We start from the raw sequence: 23,057 nt of genomic DNA, 5'->3' as shown, positions 1-23,057 counted from the left end.
ATCATGAATCCTTCCCTTAGACATAATTTTGCTATAATGCATGATTTCTAGTCTCTTAAGGCTATATATGACAGTCTAAGTTCTGATAGAACTATCTGAGTTCCATTCTACTTTGAGTAGCTAAATTTTAGATCATCCCTATATAGCAAGTGATCATGAGTATACTGATAATAAGGATGATTTGACTTAGTCAGAGATCAGTCCTATCTAGTGGGTGATCTTTAAATCTAGTGATTTTGATACTGATTAATCATAGTGGAGATCAATCCTAGCTAATGGGTGATCTTAAATTATATTTACAATGATAAGCATTGACTGTATCTAACAGTACTAAATCTGTGTACTAAGCTGAGTTGACTAGGTCTGAAAGCCCTGATTTTGTTTCTGAAACTGTGGGATGTGTTCATCTAACCAACATACCTCAAGCTAAGCTGACTGGGGTCTGATCTCGTCCCTGAATTGAATGGTGTCAGTACCACACCACCCGTAAAGACATCTACTGTGGAGTCAGTCCTAATCTAGTGGGTGACTCCTGAGATTAGTCCTACACATATAAATGTACTAACGGGTGACCCCTGAGTATGTCAGTACTATCTAACTGGTGACATCTCATACCTATATTGGCAACGTAGTTCTGGAACTTAGGGATTACTTCTATGAAACTCAGTCCTATTCTAGTGGGTGAGTCCCCATCCCTAGGATCACTTGGTGCTGAATCCTACTGCTATCTGAAATACACTAAACTGAATAACTAAACTAAACTGATTAGCGGAACTGATACTAGTGGTATTTTTTAGCGGAGATAAATTGAGTTTACTGAATTCCGATGACTAATAGAATGTACTGAGTTCTGAGGAATAATTGAGAGTACTGAAGTTACTTAGATTGACTGTGAATACTAAAGTTACAGACTGAGTACTGAGATCACTGAGATTACTGAAGTACTTAGACTACTGAGATTTTTGAGTTTTCCTGAGTCACATAACTAACTGAATTCTATAGTTCATGGCTTAACTAAGAGAATCGTGATAACATGACATGGCTCTAGGCACACAACTATATTTTTTGTGTACGAATACCCCCAAGACTCGATGGAAGGAAACTGACACACATGACTGACTCGATCATAAGAGTAGAGTCCATATTCCACAATATCATAAATAAGAGATTTCATACTAGGCATGGTTCTCAACAATCTATTTCATGGAAGGGAATTTGATACAACGTGTATACACTTGCATAGCTTTCAATATCATGCTCATTACATATTACAACCACAATCCATAATATCATAACTTAGGGATTTCATCAAGTACATGGGTATTCTACATCTTGTACGTGAGTGGGTTTTGCAAGTAGGCATAGCATAGTTCCCTAAGACTAGTTCATAAGTAATCCAACAGTGTTCACAAAACACATTATCAACATAGATGACATTGAATCATGGAGGCCTATCATGAATCCTTCCCTTAGTCAGAATTTAACTATAATGCAGGATTTTTAGCCTCTTTGGTATTTTATCAAACACCTTACATGCACAACTTAGGCATAGGTATAAATCATACAATTACTCATCATAAATAATCAAACTTACATGTTTTCAACCTATATGATGTCACAGATTCATAATCACATATAAACATTCTATCTTGGCATCATTCAACACATAAACATGATCAACGATCCTTTCATAACATGAAAACCATAATATATAGTTTTAGAAAAGGGTTCTTGAACTTCATGGACGAAAGGAGTCCATGAATGAACACACCCATACCTTATAAAAGAAACCTTGATGATTTGATGGAGAGATCTTGGATTGGGAAAATTAATTCTTGATTGTCTTGGAAAAAGGATTCAATATTGCTTTTGAGATATGAGTTTGATAGAAACCCTAATCCTGTGGTTGAGAGCGTAAGAGAGGGTTTTTAAGATGCTTTACTGAAGAAAAATAGGAAAAATTATGCCTCTTTAGGGTTATAAGTCGTGGAAGGTGATCGAAAAGACCAAAAAACCCTTATAAAATAATTTCCCAGTTGCTGAAAAATCATAACTGACGACCTTCATGATAAGGCGTCACAAATGTGATAAGCAATCATGAATGTTGTCACTTAAGGGCTGGTTTCTGCCTAAGGCTAGGGCGTCACAAATGTTATAAGCCATCATGAATGTCATCACTTAGGGGATGGTTTCTTCCTAAGACTGACGACCTTCGTGATAGGGCATCACAAATGTGATAAGCTATCACGAATGTCATCACATTGTTTCCAGCCTGACATGCTGGAGTAAAATAGGTATAACTCTTTGCTCGGTTATCGGATTTAGGAGAAATTGGTATCCTTCGAAATCTAATTCAATTATATATCTATTCGTATGTCATAAGATGAAAAATTCCAAGTATAATTAGAGATATCCTTGTTTGAAGTTGACTATACCAATATCCTTCTCAAGAATTCAATCGGTAAGGAATGTTTGTTCATCTGATAGCTGGGAATTATTTGAAGCCTTAATATACATCTAACTAACTCATAAAACTATAAAAGAACCATGATGTACTATGCGTGAGGTTGGTACATGGCGCTAATATTAGTTTGGATTTTTCGGGGTATTACAACTTTTCATTTCTTTAAATCTCAAATCATATGAACAAAGTGGATCCTTTATCTTAACTTAGGACTAAAAGGTCAAATCATTATAAAAAATCTAAGAATAATCTTATCATAGAGTGGTCATGATACAAACAATCTTGAAATATCAATCTCTAATTAGGGCTTAATGACCCATGCATTAAACTCAAGTAGAATCATAGCAAAGTATCATGCTCTCAATATGCTTCTTGAAAAAACTTCAACAATATCAAAATAATAAAATCAAGAATCTCAATTTCATACTTAAACTCAATTGTGAAAAATCTTGAAACTCACATTATACACATAATTATATGAAAATAGTCATGTAATTCAACATTCAATCACTAGAAATCTCATAAGCTTGTAAATAACAATAATGGCTAAAAACCCTAACTTAAATTTCATGGAAAATCATATAAAAATTCAGTAAAATTGAAATTAAAATAAGGTTTGGGCACAAGAATGAAAGGATTATCCTTGTAGAAATACTCCAAATACTTTTGACGAAGAACTAGATGAAGAAGATTGGTTTTGAAGATCCTATTCTCGTTCTTGAAGGTGGATTCTTGAGCATCTTTATTTTTGAACCCTCAATCTAAAACTTTCTCAGAGTATTAATGGAGAATCTAGACTTCTTGGAGGAGGAACTTTGGAGTTCTTAGGGTACTGATTGAGAGAAAAGTAATGAAAATAAGACTAATGTACTTAGAATAGGCTTAATCTTGTGTTTGGATGGATTGGGGTGGGGAAAATGACTCATTTACCCTTAAAAACGTGAAATAAAACTGCAGAAATTACTCGGACTAGACTGGCCAGGGCGCTACGGTCTCTGAAACGCTGCTCTGGGCGAGGCACCGCGGTCTCCATTACAGGCTCCCCCTAGCACCGAACTAGGCAGGGCGTCGCGGGCTAATTGCCCTGAGCTATTTTTTTGGAGTTCCAAACATGCCCTTACGCTTGTCTGAAAATCCGAAAACTTACCCGAGATGTACTATTGACTTCCCCAATCTTGAATGAATAAAAAAAATAACTTTCAGAGGTCAGGAAGGTCATTAATAAATTTCTCAAAGTTGACGGCTTTGAAAATGACAAAGTCCCAACACTTAGCTGAAAATTTTCAAAGTTTGAGAATTCTTTTAGCATGCTTTAAAGGACTTAGATGACGAAGATTTTTGCAGGGTCTTAAAAGAAACATTTACAATACCAAATGAATTTCGACCAAATAATGCTATCCTATTTGCTTTGCTCTATACAATATACTTCTCACTCTCTATTAATTGAAATGACATAAGGGAGTTACCTGAAACATCAACAGCTGACATATGGTGATTAATATCCAAAGAAGTTGTGGATTGAAAGTTGGTACCACCATTATTTTGAGGAATTAAAGGAGCTGTATTCTCAACCCCATTTCCAGTAGAATTTACACTAGAAGCCATTGATAAGAATCTGAGAAATTCCCAATAAAATTTCAGACAATACTATCAAGTTCCTGAATTCAAGAAGAGACTAAGAATAAGGATCGTGTACCATGAAGAATTATGAAAGATTATACTAGGATTAAGAGTTGTATGTTCAGTTCATAGAACATCAGAGGACAAAAAAAGAAGAAAACTAGACAAGAAGAAGAAAGATGAGATTGTGTATTGAATTACTTAAGTTGTGTATTATACATGAGGGAGCATATTTATTATACTTATATGCAAGAGAGGATCTTGATTTTGGTAGTCCTCACAAGGAGTTTTTTGGTAATCAATTTTTTTGTGAAATAAAATTATTACACATGGTAATTAATAGTGTCTTTTTATTACATTTTTCCATTTGAACCCTTATTCTTTTTGTTAAAACTATTCCACTTGATTTTTTATAATTGGTTTTTTCTTGCCTCTTATTAGATAGATGATTATTTTAAATCAACAATCATTTTAACTCAAATTTTCATTTGTTAAACCTCCCTTCATCACTTGTTAGATAATTAGTTAAACCTCCCTTCATTTTAAATCAATAACCATTTTAACTCAAAAAATGTTCAAGCTAACTTTAATTCAAAATAAAAATTTTCAATGATTTTCAACTAAAACCTCATACATAGTTCTTATTGATATTATTGATATCTCAAAATATATAATTAAAATGGGACGATGGAGTACTCTTGTAAGGAACGTGAGAAAAATAAACATGATAAGTTAATGGACCGAATTGAGTAATCTATTAATGTAGTTTAATTATTATTTAATATCCTTATAGATCATTTTTTATTTAATTTATATAAAGGCTCTAAATTAAGGTTATAATTATCATAGTTTAAACTTGAAATCATTGATGTTATTTTAGATGATTCTATCGATGAAAAAAATTATTTTTCAAAAACTATTGTTTCTAAAATTATGAGCGAAGTTAAAACTTAACAAAAATTAGAGAAAATATCCTATTTCTCCCTTGTACTATACCAAAAATGATTGAGACACACTTCAACTTAAAGGGGGTCTTATTACTCCCCTGAACTAAGTAAAAGTGTAATTTTGGCACTCGTGGCACACACGTGTTCCTACGTGAATCTTCAGTGTGGTATACCACGTATGTGTCATATAGGCACTAAGGGTGTTAAAATTACACTTTTAATTACTTCAGAGGCTAATAGGACCCTCTTAAGTTGAGGTTGTCTCAGCCGTATAGCTCATGGGTGAAATAGAGCATTTTCTTCAAAAATTAAAGTAAAATTATTTTTAGATATAACAAAGAAATTACATACTAGAAAATGCATAAAAGTATCGGTATTTTTAATATTTATGATCTTCATCGAGAGTAATTACTAAATATTTAAAACTATATCATTATATAAAATCAAGTTACTTGTAACCTTTTGGTATATTATAATTCTCTAGTAATACTTTTTTCCTCACAATTAATATTTATTTAAAATGATAAAGTTATGTGACTAACAATTTTAATAGTTATAAAAACTTACTAACATGACTTGTATAACAGATAATTAGATTATACCAATTATAAAGTAAATATATATATGTATATAATACAAATTATAGTTTAAAATTAAAATTATTATTTTGTATACTTTTGAATTTAGGTCGGGCTTAGCACGAGCCTCACGAAATTAGTATATATATACATATATATATATATGTATATATATGTATTTATATGCATGTATATATATATATACATATACTGTAGAGACTAACTACTTTTCCAACTGCCTAACAGTAACTTGTAACTTATCTAATAACTATGCATAACTAACTTCTGCACAAATGTATATTCTGTACAATTAGCTTGATTGCTTTGACTTCCATTTTTACTCCCCAACATAAATGCTTAGCATCTTTCCTGAGAATGTAATAGATGAAATTGTTATTTTTTGCTTTTTTGATTTGGTGTGAGGACAAATTTCTTATTGAAAAAATGGAGATATGTATGGCGTAGACTTCCAGAGTTGATACTTTCTCACAAAAGTTGGAAATCCGAAGAAGATTTAACAGTAGTTTTTCGGGTACACACAATATGTATTTTCACAGCAGTACTTCAATACTAGTTCAAGTTTAAAATAAGAACACTATGAAGTACAACAACACTCTCAACACAAGATCAAAATAATCTTTCAAAGAAGTGTGTTTTATTTTTCAGAAATTAAGATAAAACAAAAATGGACAAGTCCTCCGAATTCACAGAGTGACCTTAAGGAAATAATTACCCTACCTGAGGTTGTGGAATTTTCCTCACAGGATAAAATGGCCAAACAAATCAACTATAGCCATACCTCAAACAATTGAAATCTCTTCGAACTCACTCAATGATTTGATTGATCATACAGAATGTTTTGAAGACAAGAAGAGTTTGTATATTCAGAAAATTTTTCATACCTAAACCTGTGGATAAATACAGGCTTATATAGCCATCAAGTGTCTCTTCCCAAAGGTGGAAATGGTTCATCTAACAAGGTGTATCCTTTTAGAAGAGTCATGTTTGTTCATTCGAAACATTGTGTCTTTTTCTGAACAGACACTACTATCTGAATAGTCACTCCTTTTTTCCCAAACAATATGTCTTTTCCTCAAAGTTTGTGTCCCTCCATTTTTTATTCACACCTTTTTCATACATAATGTACCCAACAATCCCCCACATGAATGGATAATGGCTATTTTTTGTGAAATTTTACGGACAAGTATGTGATCATCAAGGAAAGACTGATTGCATCTGGATAAGTGGGTTTCCCTTTGAATTTTCCGTGGGTTTCCCTTAAATCTTAACCTTGTTTACTATATATTGTCTACATCATGAGAATGAGTTGGTATTTTGACAATGTTGAACCTGTCAGACAGAACTTTATTTTATCTCCTTGAACCTATCTCTTGGGATCTCAAGTCTACTCGGTAGAGTTATCGCCATGCTAACTTTTCCTAGGCCTTAAACCCATTTCCTTGGATGTCCTTTCCACTTCTTCTCTAGATAGCCCTTTTGTAAGTGGATCCGACATATTATCATTTCACTTTATATGGTCAACAGTGCTGATTTCACTAGAGAGAAGTTCCCTAATGGTATTATATCTTCATCATATATGACGAGATTTATCGTTGTACATCATACTCCCTGCCCTACCTATTGCTGCTTGGCTATCACAGTGTATGCATACTGGTGCCACTGGTTTGGGCTAATAAGGAATATTTTCCAAGAAATTTCAGACCCATTCTGCTTCTTCACCGGCTTTATCCAATGCGATAAATTCAGATTCCATTGTAGAGCGAGCAATACAAGTCTATTTGGATGATTTCCAAGAGACTGCTCCTCCACTGATAGTAAATATTTACACTTATGGATTTTACTTCGTTCAACCCGGCGATACAATTTGCATCACTATATCGTTCATGTACCGTGGGATATTTTTAATAATGCAAAGCATACTCTTGAGTGTATTTAAGATACCCCAAAACTCTTTTCATTGCCATGCAATGATTTTTGTTGGGATTACTCGTGTACTGACTCAACTTACTGATAGCGCATGCTATGTCTGGTCGTGTGCAGTTTATTATATACATTAAAAATTCCAATAATCTTACGTACTACAATTGTGAGTCAATTTCTCCTTTATTCTTTTGAAGTGCAAAGCTCACATCCAAAGGAGTCTTGGAAATACCAAATTCCATATACTTGAATTTGTCAAGTAAATTTTTGATATAATGAGACTGTGACAATACCAACCCTTGTGGAGTTCTATTGATTCTTATACCTAAGATCACATCCGTAATTCCAAGGTCTTTCATATCAAACTTTATCTCGAGCATTCATTTCATTGTATTTATATCAGAAATGTGTCTACTGATGATCAACATATCATCCACATATAAACAAACAATGACTTGGTAATTTGGAGTGTCTTTAATTTTAACACATTTATCACATTCATTTATCTTGAACCCGTTTGCCAACATGGTTAGGTCAAAATTTGCATGCCATTATTTAGGTGCTTGCTTTAGTCCATACAATGACTTAAAAATTTTACACACCTTATTCTCTTTTCCTGAAACCACAAAACCCACAGGCTGTTCCATGAATATTTCTTCCTGCAATTCACTATTTACGAATATAGTTTTCACATCCATTTGATATATTTTAAGATCATATACCGCCACCAAGGAAATTAACATTTGAATCGATATTATCCTTGTTACTGGCGTGTATGTATCAAAGTAATCAAGGCCTTCTTTCTGTTTGAAGCCTTTTACTACAAGTCTTGTCTTTTATTTGTCAATAGTGCCATCCGCCTTCATTTTCCTTTTAAAGATCCATTTAGAACATAAATGTTTATTTCTTTGAGGAAGATCAACGAATTCCCATGTATTGTTGCTTAAGATCAAATCAATCTCACTATTGACTGCCTCTTTCCAAAAGGATGAGTCTGATGACCACATCGCTTCTTTAACGTTTGAGGCTCATTTTCTAAGAGAAATGTTACAAAATTTGATCCAAACGAAGTTGACGTTCTTTGACGTGTGCTACGTCTTGGATTCTCTTCATTGTGTACATTCTCACTTGGTCCATCTCAAGGTCGTTTAGATCCTTCACTAGAATGTTCATGTCTAACTTTATATGGGTAAATATTTTCAATGAATTCAGCATTGTCTGATTAAATTACCGTATTTTTATTTATATCGGAATGTTTGGATTTATGAACCAAAAACCGACATGTTTTACTGCTTTTAGCATATCCTATGAACATGCAGTCCACTATCTTAGGTCCTATCTTAACCCTTTTAGGCATAGAAACTTGCACCTTTGCTAAACACCACCACACTTTGAAATATTTCATGTTGAGTTTCCGAGGAATTGATGTGTCTTACTATGGGGAACACTATTGATTATACAGTTGGCTCTAAAGATAACCTCCCCCCCCACAAGTTTTGCTGTAAACAGAACTTATAAGTAAGGCATCCATCATTTCCTTCAACGTTCATTTTTTTCTTTCCGCAATTTCATTAGTTTAAGGTGAATACGGGGCTATAGTTTATTTGATTCTCTACACATATTTTGGCAAAGGGAGATTCATATTCTCTACCCCTATAACTTCTTATCATTTTTATCTTTTTCTCTGACTGATTCTCTACTTCAGTTTTGTATTGCCTACATGGATCTATTTCTCCATCCATACTATTTAGCAAGTAGACAAATGTTAGTGTGTATTAAGTCTAAAGGATTGAAATTTCTTTCAACAGACTTATAAGGATGCTTTGCATACTTTGATTCCACACACATTTGACAGTTTGATTTATTGCACTTAAAGTTTGGCAAAACCTCTAAGTTAATCAGTTTTCGTAACGTTTTGTAATTAACATGGCCTAAACATTCATGCCACAAATTATAAGACTCAAGAAAGTAAGAAGAATTTGAACTTTTATTGATTTCAACATTCATTACATTCATCTTATAAAGGCCCTAGTTGAGATATCCTTTTCCTACATACACTTCTCCTTTGCCAATTACAATTTTTCAAGAAAAGGTTACACATTTGAATTTATTCTTGTATAGAAGTGAAACAGAAATCAAGTTCCTACGTAATTTAGGAATATACAAGACATTGTTAAGTGTCAAGACCTTTTCTGAAGTCATTTTCAAGCCCACTTTTCCTGTTCCTTCTACCTTAACTGTAGAGGAGTTAGCCACGTAGATCATTTCTTCTACTTGAGCTGGAGAAAATGACAAAACAAACTCCTTGTTGGCACAAACATGGTGGGGGGCACCAGAATCCATCCACCACTCGCGAGGATTCCCCACCACATTGCATCCTGAAAACATAGCACATAGATCATCGTATTCTTTGTTGGACTCAATCATATTTTCTTGATCCTTTTTCTTGCTTTTCTTAGGGTTGCGACAATCCATGGACTTATGGCCAATCTTTCCACAGTTGAAGCACTTTCCCTTAAATTTTTTCTTGGGTTGATTGCTTCTTTGTTCGACTTTCTTCCTTTTCTTAGAATTGTTTTGGTCATTTTCTACAATATGTGCTGCAATAATTGTAGAATTCCCTTTTGATCTTCTCTGGAAAGCCTTATTATCCTCTTTAATACGCAATAGGACATTATGATCTTTGACAGTCATCTCCTTGCATTTGTGCTTCAAGTAGTTTTTGAAGTGTTTCCACATAGGTGGTAGCTTCTTAATGATCGCTGCTACTTGAAATACATCATTCACAATCAAACCTACAAAACAGTTTATGTGAGTACTAGGAACATTTTTAATTTGTTCAACTAAGGTATTTTTAAAAGATATATCTTCCACTAGGAGATCGTGGATGATTGCTTGCAATTCCTGGACTTGAGAGACAACGGATTTGCAATCTATCATTTTAAAGTCCAGGAACCTTGCAACAAAAAATTTCTTAATTCCTGCATCCTCTGTCTTGTATTTTCAAGTTCGAGTGTTTCCAAGCCTCTACAATTATGAAACCTCTTTATCTGAGGTTCCCTCAAGCACCGAAGAAGCATCCTCACTAGTGAACCATTGAAGAAATAGTGTTGTGAGGTAGAAGAACATCTTCTACTACCATCGCTTAAAGTCAATGCCCAAAAATTTTTTGGACTTCTCCGCAGGTGCCATTGGTTGCGCAGCATTTGTTCAACTTGTTGAGGCAATACTAGTTGCCCGCACAGTCGTAGCAACATCTTCGATTTAACTTTTCTTAGTCATTTTTCCTGTCACCACAAGACAATAAAATTTAGTATTTTCAGAATACTACTTATAAAGTTAAGCAATTTTAAACTCTTCTTCTTGTTTTTAGTTAACGATGAAGTTTTTATAACTTTCAATTGTTAACCAAGTGATTTTTAACTTGTGATGAAGATTTTATGTCTTCGAATCACTAGTTAAGTTCAAACGGAGTATAAAGCTTAAAGCTTTAATCTCTAAAAACAACCAATATAGATTATGGAAAATTAGTTCTTTAAGATTGTAGTTTTTTGGGTATACACAATTTGTATTTTTACAACACTACTTCAACACTAGTTTAAGTTTAAAACAAGAACACTATGAAGTACAACAACACCCTCAACACAAGAGCAAACTAATCTTTCAAAGAAGTGTGTTTTATTTTTTAGAAATTAAGATGAAACAGAAATGGCCAAGTCCTCCAAATTCACAAAGTGTCCTTAAGGAAATAATTCGCCTCAAGTACTCGATGTTGTGGAATTTTCCTTCCATGATAAAATAGCCAAACAAACCAACTATAGTGGTACCTCAAATAATTGGAATATCTTTAAACTTACTCAACGATTTGATTGATCACACGGAATGTTTTGAAGATACGAAAAGTTTGTATATTCAGAAAATTTTTCATACCTGAACCTGTGGATAAATGAAGGTTTATATAGCCATCAAGTTCCCCTTTTCAAATGTGGCAATGGTTCATCTGAAAAGGTATATCCTTTTGGAAGAGTCATATCTATTCATTCAAAAACATTGTGTCTTTTTCTGAACAGACACAACTATCTGAATAGTCACTCCTTTTTTCAAAATAATATGTCTTTTCCTCAAAGGTTATGTCCCTCCATTTTTCATTCACACTTTTTTCATACATATTGAACCCAATATTAACCGACCTTACAAGTAATTTCAGAAAGATCGTAGATCACATTTTTGTCTTTTATTTTGGACCAGTTATAAAGTTTACCCATAGTGTTCCGTATTTCAATATATTTCCTAGTATTCATGATTTGATTCATTTTTTCTCTAGAAATGGCATCCAATATCTTGTTCATAGACTTCCAATCAGGGGTACACCATAAAAATTGCCTTCTTCATTACTCACATGTTTCCCAGTTAGGGCATCTGACTCTTAATACCACGTCAATCAGCCTTCAAAAGGTTTGATAGGTTAATTAGCATAGCACTACATGATGTTACAGTCACGTCCAACTTGCTTGAACGTTTCATCTCTCGTTGCATGTTTCTCTAGCAGTTGGTGATGTAGATCTCAGGTGTTTCAAGTAACATCATTGAAATTAGTGCTCCCCTGCTGAGATCCATTGACTACATAGGCAATGTAAGATCTGTTTGTTTAGAAAATATCCCTCTTCTTAAAGAGCTTTCACTTTCGCATAGGGAATATTACTTGGGAGCTAGAAAATGTAATATTGCCAAGTTTTTTGAGTCTTTCTTTGTGCTCGACCACCTCCACTTCAATGACATGGTAAATGTTGCTTCATGCCCTAAATGTAGTTAATGCATTTTCAATCGCGGAACATCTTTTGGGCTTTGAGTCATTCTGATTTTTGGTATTTTATTCCAAGTCTTTTGTTGCAGGAACAGGTGAAGTACCAATGCGGTTTTCCTATGATCTTTATTGTGTCAAACATCTCAGCATATCGAGTATATATCTGTCTGACCTGGATGAGGTTTCATGTGCTCTTTGCTTAATAAGAAGCTTCCCCGATTTATAATATATGGAAATTAAGGTTCTCTTTTCTCACATTTTATTATGTAGTAGCTTCTTATTTTCGTGCTCCTTAAATTATCAATAAGCTCAGAAAATGAGTTTCGGTTCATTTTTCTTAAGTGGAGTCTGATGTTAATGATATACAATTTCTAGAATCTATTGAAGTGGAACTCTTCTCAGATGTGACATTTATTCACCTCAGGGAAGTGAAGCTAATGCAAACTAATGGAACAATCCCTGAGAGACAGCTTATTAAGCTTCTGTTGGCCAAGTCGCCTAAACTGGTGAGAATGCTAATTGAGCTATATCTAGTTGAACAATCTGCAACAGTCGAAATCGTCGCTGAGCTAATAAAATTTCAGCGGGCACCACCCAATGCTGAAGTTGTATATAATTTGTATAAGTATCCAAATCCTCATCCTGTTTGATTTTCACGTCTTCCATCTAACCATGATCCTTTTGCTCAAATGTTTTGGAAGTGTTTGTGAATTGACAAAACCGAATGTTGATGGAGTAGTATATCTCTGAGTTTTTTCCATCAGTTTGGGATATAAACTACTGTGGCTATTGTGTTTCTTCAACTTTTTCATTATAGTGCTTATTGCTTTTGCTTGATATGCCTGTGCTTGAAGTGAGACTTGCAGCATAAATTGCTACTGTTTGTTTATTTCATACTTCAGAGTTGGGTTGTGATTGTACTATGTTAAGTTGTTTTTGAGTGACCTATAGGCCACGAGTTCGAGTCATGGAAGTAACGATTAATGTTTACATTATGTTAATCTATCTATATCACACCCCTTAGCCTAGGTGCAACCCTTTCTCAAATCATGCTAAAGCAGGATGCTTTGTGCAGTAGGCTCACTTTATTCATTTGGCATTCTTGAAGCCTTTTTCCAAGAATGGTCCTCAATTTTCTTAAACATTCAACAAACTATATCGTGAGAAAGAGTTGTTCTAGCTATAATGCACAGCTTGTATTTTATGAGAAAAGTTAGTCATTCCGATTCTTGCATAACCCTTCTTTGATCTGGATCACAATAGACCGACGACTTTTGTCCTTGAAATCATTCTATTTCATATTCACCAATCCAAGGAAGACGTTAGTATGTTTAGAGAAAAACATTTGCACTCGTTGTAGTGCATCTACATCATAGGGGGCCAACAAACAGTGATGCAAGTCTCCAATAAAAACATCTAAGACATTAGCCACCTAATAAAGAACACCACAATTGAAAAAGAATGGACCTTAATTATTGTAAGATTTTGAAAACTTCATACTTATAACTCGTGAAATATCTAAATGGATCACAAGACTCATGACAACAGTTTAAGGTAACCAACTAATCACAATATTATAGCTCTCGTTTGATCCTGGATTTTGACGTTGAAACTTATAACTCGAAAATTTGAATTTTTCAAGTAGTTATTTTTGAAAGGCATCATACATAAATATTACCCTAAATATGACACCAAATACTAACATTGACCTTAAACTTTTACAATGCACAAGTAGGCCTTTTAGCTACACAAAACCAGAAAAAATAAACACCATGCACGTTGGAGTTAGAATTGAAGGATTTTTTTGCTCAGCTTCTGTATAGTTAAAAGGCTTACTTGTCCACTGGAAAACTTAAAGGTAATAGTTATATTGTATATTTTTTATTAGGTGACAACATCTGAGTGGATGACTAATCGACGTATGCGCATGTGAGGTACATGCGTGTAAGTTGCAAAATCAGAGTGTTTATTTATTCAGGTTTTATATAGTTAAAGGGCTTACATGTGCACTATCAAAGTTTAAAATCAATGTTATAATTTAGTGTCAAATTTAGGGTCATATTTATGCATTATGCCTTTTTAAAATTTTGAAATTGTACTTGATAATGCATTTCACTTGAAATAGAATTGAGCTTTTGTGCTTCCTTCATTTCAAAATGTTTGTCGCAATTCCATTTTGAGAGTCAAATAATAAGAACTTTGACCAATATTTTAAGATGTATATTTTTTATAATTTTTGAATATCAAAATTTAAATTTTTAAATATTGAATCAATCTAATCAATTTATCTTTAAAAATTATTTAAATCGACTCTCAAGAAGTGAATAATGACAACTATTTTGAAACGAATGGAGGGAATAAGTAGATGTCTTAAAAACTCAAAAAGTGATCCGGGCCATTTTTTGAAACTTGAAAATATTTTAAAATCAGATTTTTAAAATCTAATCAAATTTCATGGTCAAACAAATATTAAAAAAAAATCTTTAAAATCTATGTTCAAACACCAACTAAAGAGCATGGCAAAAAAAAAAAAAGATTCTCAGAAACAATTATTGCATGAAACAAAAAAACAGCCAACTTAACATTTTCCAATGCCAATAAAACTAAAAACACTGATTGTAGAAGTGTAGTTTTTCAGAAAATGTGTAAATTGTAATTCCTCTTTCTTCAATTTTTCGTTCATGAATGAGTTCTTTTTATGTGGAAAATCTTGAAATAAACAAAGATCAAATCTGGAAAGAGTCAACATGAGGAAGAAGAAGTCATCATGTTCTAATAGAGATGCACGATGATACACCTTTTAGTAGCAGTACCAAAAGTTTGTTGAATATTTTTGATGTTACTGTTTGTGTTTTTGTTTTTAGTTTGAGATAATCTCAGTGTCCGGACTAAATTTTATGCACCTAGACTAATCTCTCGGGATACCTGCTACGGCCACCAGTGAAGCATCACCGAGTGTTTATTAGAGCCCGTTTGGATAGGATTCAAATCAGGTCAAACTAACTTTTAATATCTTTTTAGCCTTTGAAGGTGTTTGGTAAATTAAAAAATAATTAAAAAAAGCTAAAAACTAATTAAAATAATAAAAAAGTGAGAAGCTGGTTATCCCCAGATTTTTATTTTTAGTTTAAAATTCTTTTAGGTTTGATCAAAAGATTTACTTTTTTATCCCTTATATTTTCCTCCAATTCCAACAATATCCTAAACTTGTAGCCCTTAAATATATAGTTTTTTTTCTTTTTCTCTTTACTGCTTCACTTTATCTCTTCCCTCCAATTTCCTCTTCATTTTTCTTCTCTGTTTTCATCGAATCCATCATTACATCGGAGGATTGTTCAAAAAATTTATTTTGGAAATAAATTTTTTAAATAATTCTCCTGATTTATAGTGTTAATAACTTTAAGGACATTTAAGACATTTTAATACCAAAAAAGTGATTAACATCACTTGTTTACCAAACACATCAACAACTATTTTTCAGTTTTAGCACTTCTATCCAAACTCTTATCTGCTTAATTTATAAGCACATATTTTAAGCTTTTAATCACTCAAGGTAAAAAGCTATTTTTTTAATCTTATCCTAACGGGCTTTTAGTTGTGTAGTTTATTTTTTTTGAATAATCGTGGTATACGAACCAGCTTTCATGCACCTCGATCAATTTCACGCATACCTGCCATAGCCACCAGGAAAGAATCACCTAATGATTATTAGTTGTGTAGTGTTTTTTTTTTGTTTTTGATAATCTTGGTATCTGGGCCAGTTTTCATGCACCTCGATTTAGTTCATGGGATATCTGTCATTGCCATTAGGGAAGAATCACCTAGTGTTTATTAGTTGTATAGTTTTCTTTCTTTTTATAATCATGATATTCGGACCAGGTTTCATGTACTTCGACTAATTTTCCTGGATATCAACCACGGCCACTAAGGAAGAATCACCTATAGTATTTATTTTTTGTTTAGATTTTTTTTCTTGTTTTTGATATAATCCTCGTGCCCAGCCAGCTTTGAAGTATCTCATCTAATTTCACTGGATACTTGCCACGGCCGATAGGATAGAATCACCTAGTGTTTATAGTTTTATAGTTTTATTGTAGAATTTTACCGCAAGAAAGTACTTTCTTTAAGGATGATTTTGAAGTGTGAATAGAAATTACTAAAATTTTGATGTTAGTGTTAGTGTAGTTCTATTGTTGAATTTTGTGCTAGAAATTATTTTTTTAAGTTGATTTTGTTGTGTGAACTGAAATTTTTAATAATTTGAAGGTAGTGTTTGTGTAGTTTTATGATAGAACTTTTTGCAATAAAGCCTTTTTAGGAGGATTTTGAAGTGTGAATAGAAATTCTGAGAGTTTTGATTTTGAATGTTAGTAGGTTGTTCAGTGAATTCCTTTACTGGTCTTGGAGTAATAGTATGTCATAACTCAAGCCAAGGCCCTGGCTACGATGGGCATTCAAAACCACGAAGGCTCGAGAGACCCCTTAGCATACTATCATAGGCATAATTCATACAAAATCAAACTGTGGAAGATATAATGAAATTAAGAAAATCTTATAATCAAATTATGCCGATAATGTTATGAAATACAATAATCAAATTCCGTCAACGGAGCCTCTACTAAATATAATTGTCTAGACCGAAACAAGGCCCCCGACTGGACCATAAACTTAAAGTAGACAACATATGAATAAATGCCTTCCGAAAGATGGATGGCTCACTAACTTTATCATATCCAAATGTTCTACTGATGTGATGGACCATGGGACAGTGCCTCAGAACTTACATTATGTGACAATGCAACCATCATGAAGACTGTCAATACTTGAAATGCATTTGTCACGACCCAAATGTCCATGAGTGGCACCCACACTAATCTTCATGTGGGAAAACCATCTAACCCTAACCATTACCCAATCATTTAGTAAATATTAAGTTGAATTTTTATAAAATCAACATAATAACAAATTTAGGACTAATCATTATTAATGTGGAAGTCAAACAAACCACTTACTAAAATCTCCAAGAACAGAAAGTCATCGTAAGAGAACTAATAACAAAGATCATGTATAAAGAGATATCCCAAAAATAAAGTAAATAAAGAATGTTTCATTTCCCGAAAGATAGACAAAAACAACTAAGATGGCCCATGTCATCCTGGAGATGGAGTGCTCACCCTTGGATCAACTTCTACAATCAAACTGTAGAGGTGAGGTTATGTCTAAGCCTCTAGAACACCTTCTGCACTCAACAAAAGAAAAGTACAGGGTAGTATCAGTACAAACAACTATGTACTAGTAGGTATCATTGTCAAACTCAATTTAATAGCACGTCTAAAACTTAAATCAAATAACAAGTAGACAGGCTTGGAGGGCATAGCATAAAGGCTTTTAGTAAATATTCATTCTTGTAAGCATTTTATCAAACACTTGATATGCATGGTGTATCCAAATCATGGGAATTAGTTAAAAGCTTGTAGTAAAGCACAACTTCAACACCATTATCCCAAATCATTAATTAAATCAATGGACAACAATATTCAAACGTATGGAGTGTAGTAATAGACATCAATTTCGCTAAAATATGGTATAGAACAATATTCATGAAAATTCATGGTTTAATCATAATTTAAAATCAAGATAACCTGAAAAAAATAATAATTTTGCAATTTAAACTAGATATTTGGACTCTATGGATGAAAGGAACCTATGGATGAACATCTAACATACACGGGTTAATGAATTTGAGAGGATTATGGTGAGTTCTTGAGATTTTGTCTTGAATTTGAGAGCTAGGGTTTTTATTCTGGAGAAGGGGATCTTTAATTTTGAGAGAAATTGAATAAATGATGGTTATTTAGGCCACTTAGGGGTTAAATCTCGTGCTTTAGGTTGATTAGGGTTGTGATAAAACCCAAATACCCCTAAATAAATTTTAAAACTCAGGCTGGAAACTGAAGATCTCGATTTGTGACTCCGGCGCGACGCGGTGCTATCGTATTGGGCCATTAGAAATTGACAACTGGGACCTAGAAGTTTATCACGACATGGTGAAATCGCTGTAAGCCTTTGTAATGCCATTTTGGCCACCTCCGTGATGCGCCATTATCGTGGAGGCTCACTGAAAATTGCCAAATATGAACTGGATCCTTGGTACGACACGCCAATATCGCGGCCCCTTACTAGAAATTGATAATTGTCATTTAGACTAGCTTTGTGATGCTCTGGTGAACAAAATAATGGTGTTTAATGACTGAAACTTAAAATTGCCTTAACGTTTTACCCAATTATAGAATTTGGGCGAATTTTATATCGTTGGAAAGCTAATTGAATTTCCAATGAAATGGCAGGATCTAAACTAAAAATTAATGGGTATTTCAAAAATTTTATATATGAATACTTATGTATTGGGACTTAAATTATTCTAGGGAAATACAGGGTATTACAATAGGCTATTGCACATATCAAATCGAGACTACTAACTTACTCCAACAATTCTCGTATCACCATCCTCGAGTTAACATTCTTATCACTAAAATCAACATCTAAAGTTTAAACCTATTGTCTAGCACCAATCATGTACAAGTGATGAAACATCCACATAATATACTAGTCCACCAAATAGTGAAATCAACCTAAATCCCTTATTTCTTTTAACTACGATATATATGCACATTTTTAGTATGTCATACAAGCACATTCTCCTTCCTTGCAACTATTTCTACTTACCCATGCCTATCTTTAAGTATATTTAAAATTCTTTAAATATCACTGAGTCCCTCTTTCTAAGATTTCCCCATTTAAAATTAATTCTAAATCATCATCACTAATCACTTTCTCTACTAACTACCATAAAATCTACAAATGTTTCTACAACCTTAGTCAATCAGTGTAAGATCATACAACTCCCAATATTACTTAATGGTTAGATGAACACAACTACCTTTTTCACTCAAGAGTTACCCTCACTCTGACTTCTAAACTTATGACTTTATATCACTAACATTGGGGTCATATACCTAATAGATTATAACTCCTTAACATATACTACCACTAGGGTGAAAATATCATTCCAACATCTTGCTACATATCATTACCCTTAATTGAGACATCTACAATAAAGCTTTAAAAAAGGACTAAATGCACTTATCACCTTAGCTTAAAATGCATGATTGATATAGATAGGGGTATACACTTGAATCAACATACTTTGAATCCCTAACAGACTCTTCTCAAGTCTTTGTGCTATTTCATAGCCTTTTTGATGACTTATTCGGAAAGAACAACATTATTTAGACTTTAAGCTTTTGCACTTGTATCGTCTCAGTAATGAGATATAACTAATAAAATTAGACCAAGGAATGAATTTTGATAACTTTCATATGTAAACCACTATTGCACGATCTAGAGTATGAAAGAATAAGAAATATTTCCTAAATGTTTGATAGCCTCTTGATTATAAGTATGGTGCACGAATCACCCCTAAGAAAGAATCTACTAGACACGGCTTCATAGAAACCCTGGGATCCTAAGTCATTCTCTAATACCAAACTTGTTACGACTCGATCCAAGACCCTTGCCATAACGGGCATCCCAAACATGAAGGACCGAGATACCCTTTAGCATATTAGGGTGTTCATGGCTCGGTTTGGGTCGGTGATTGATCAAGCCATAACAAAACCAACTAAGTAATTTTTTAAATTTCTAAAACCAAATCAGACCAAACAAAAAATTAACCGTCTGTTTGGTTCTTGTCGGTTTAGTTCGGTTTGGTTTATTTTTTGATTTAGAACTTAAACTAATGATACAAGTTGAAAATTAAAAAAAATTCAATTTAACATATGAGATGTTAACCGAGTGTTGTATCTCAACCGTGAAACTAAGATGTCAACTAAGTGTTATACTTCGACAAAGCTATGAACAACACCATATGAACACTTCTAAAAATATATTTTAAAACTACATTTAACAAAATGATATGATAAATCCCCCAAAAGGTGAACAAATGAACTTCTTACTCAACAAGGTTAAAAAAAAAGTAAAAATTAATGATTGTCTTTAGTCAAATGAATCTCAGCTATAAATTTCAATATACAAAAAGATATTATTTTCACAATTATTATCATTTGTCATTCAAAGTGCGAAATTTACTTAGAAACTCATAACGTACTATGAACTAGATGAAGAAATGACTTAATGTGTTACAACAAAAGTTAAATCATGATTAAAATATAAAGTGTAACAAATATTTATATTGTATTTATGAATAATACATAAATAATTATAATATATATATACATATCGGTTTGATTTGGTTATTTTGTCGGTTATTTTAGGGTAAAACCAAACCAAACCAAATTAGTATCAGTTTTTTAAAATTCAAAACCAAAACAAACCAAATCTAACTAAATATCAGTTTTTTTAATCGGTTTGGTTTGGATCGCGGTTCAGTTTTGTTAATAACCAAACCATGAAGACCCCTAATCATAAGCATAATTCATACATAATGAAAGTGTAGAAGATATAATGAAATTAAAAAAAATGATAAACAAATTATGTCAATAATATTATCACAGTACAATAATAAAATACTATCTACAAAACCTCTACTGAATGCTAACTGTCAAGATCGAGACAAGGCCCTTGCTGGATCATAAACTGATAGAAGTCAACATATGAATAAATGTATTCTTGAAGATGGATGGCTCACCAAATCTATCATATCCAAATATCTACTGATGTGATGGACCATGGGATTGTTCCTCAAAACCTACATTATGAGACAATGCAGCCCTCATGAGGATAGTCAATACTTGGAATATATTGGTATGTAGAACAATTTTAAAATAACATATATATCATATAAAATAATCGAGAGCATTGTGAAAGCAATTCAACATTATAGAGATCAAAGTACATGGGCATACTTAAAAATATCAATCAACTTTGAAAAACATAGACTCAACTCTTTGTTTTAGTTCTGAGCTAGATGGTACACCCTACACCTCTACAATCTCACGGTCTATATGGAATCCGCCTTAACTCGGCGGCCAAGCTCTCAATCAATGTTTTCCTCAAGAATTGAGGTACATAATCTCTAGTATGCCAAAAGCACATAGAAAGCATGAAATCTATATTTCAGAATATAATAAACCCGCATCGACAAAACATGATTTTCGGAAGGAGTTATCTAAACTCGTGCCTTCTTCAAGACCATCTAACACTTTTAAGCCTTTTTTAACCTTGTAAAATCATTGTTCATGCTCATTAAAGTTTATCTTTTATTCTATTAAGGGCATTTCATTACAAGGTATCGTCCTGCCATATCATATCATATCATATTATATCATATAATATCCATAGCACTTATTCAAAAAATTATTATTAACCTTGAAGTTGATTCAATTATCATAAAAGAGTTCTCTTTCGAAAAGTAAGTACAAGTTTAGGCAAAATAATTCACTTTCAGGTCATAAATCTTAGGTGGTTGTCTCTTCATAATTGATACAAATATCATGAGATACAAAAGTCTTTTGATGTGAATAAGATTCTCTCTTAAAAATGATTTGAGTAATGAGTCCATAATTTGATAAAAGAGCATTAGAAACATATGTCTTTCCATATTCATTTAAGAACCCACAACAACTGCAAAACACCTTATTCTTGTCTTAAAATTTGGCTTCACAGTTCAGACACTTCAAAATCCCTAACATAAACATATAATCGAAATCCCAACCTTGTGAGAACCCCATAGTAAATCCATAGTTTCATCATAAAAATGGTGGTTTCATAATTCATGCTTTTCAATCTATTTCAAAGTCCATAATCATAAAAGAGAATGTTTTCATAAACCATGCTCTTAAATTGGTTCTCAAGTTTCATAACATAAATATATACATAAATACACTTTGAAATTGATATAGAAATCATATGTATCCCCATGAGTGTTAGGATAGTTCTACAAACCTTTTTGATGTACAAAATTCGAGATATCTTGAATCTAAGCCTTGAAAGTATGAGTTTTGAAAGAAACCCTAACTTCTCTCTCTGTTGAGAGTGGAGAGGAGATAATAAACTGATATCTAATAAGAAAATAGCATTTAAAGTTTGATTTAATTCATGGGGGTGGGGTTTGAGGTGAGAAAAATACCAAAATACCCATAAAGAAACCAAAAAAAAATTACAGAAATTCTTTAGTTGATGACTTGTGCTGATGGCTCGTCACCCTAGTCCTTAATATCTAGCTAGTTTTTGCTATTTACTGTATAGGGTGATGGCATGGGTTTGCGGACTGTCACCTAGATGACGGCTCGTCACCTTAGTCGCACCTTCCAGTAGACAAATACTCTCAATTAAAATGAGCATAAGTTTCTACTGGAATATCAGTTTAAGGTGAAATCAATGTTTTAGAAAGAAGACTCAAAGATCTTCCATTTAATATATTGTAGGCCACCTAACTCGTTACATTCTATGAATAATGATAAAATGAAGATGACCCAGGTTGGAACATCCACTAAAACTGAATCGGTAGAAAAGTTCTCAACTCTACTTTGAATTAGGAAATTTTTATTATCTCAATTCATCTCCAAAGATGTTCCTACAGTATAGAAGTGATCATCACACTGATATTGAGGACGAATCATTTGGTTCGGGTCTATATGCGTAGGAACAATGGTTCAAATTCTAACTTAAAAATGTAGGGTGTT

Source organism: Capsicum annuum, chromosome 9, assembly GCF_002878395.1.
Source record: "Capsicum annuum cultivar UCD-10X-F1 chromosome 9, UCD10Xv1.1, whole genome shotgun sequence".
Taxonomy (NCBI): Eukaryota; Viridiplantae; Streptophyta; class Magnoliopsida; order Solanales; family Solanaceae; genus Capsicum; species Capsicum annuum.
Note: the sequence above shows the minus strand (reverse complement) of the source record.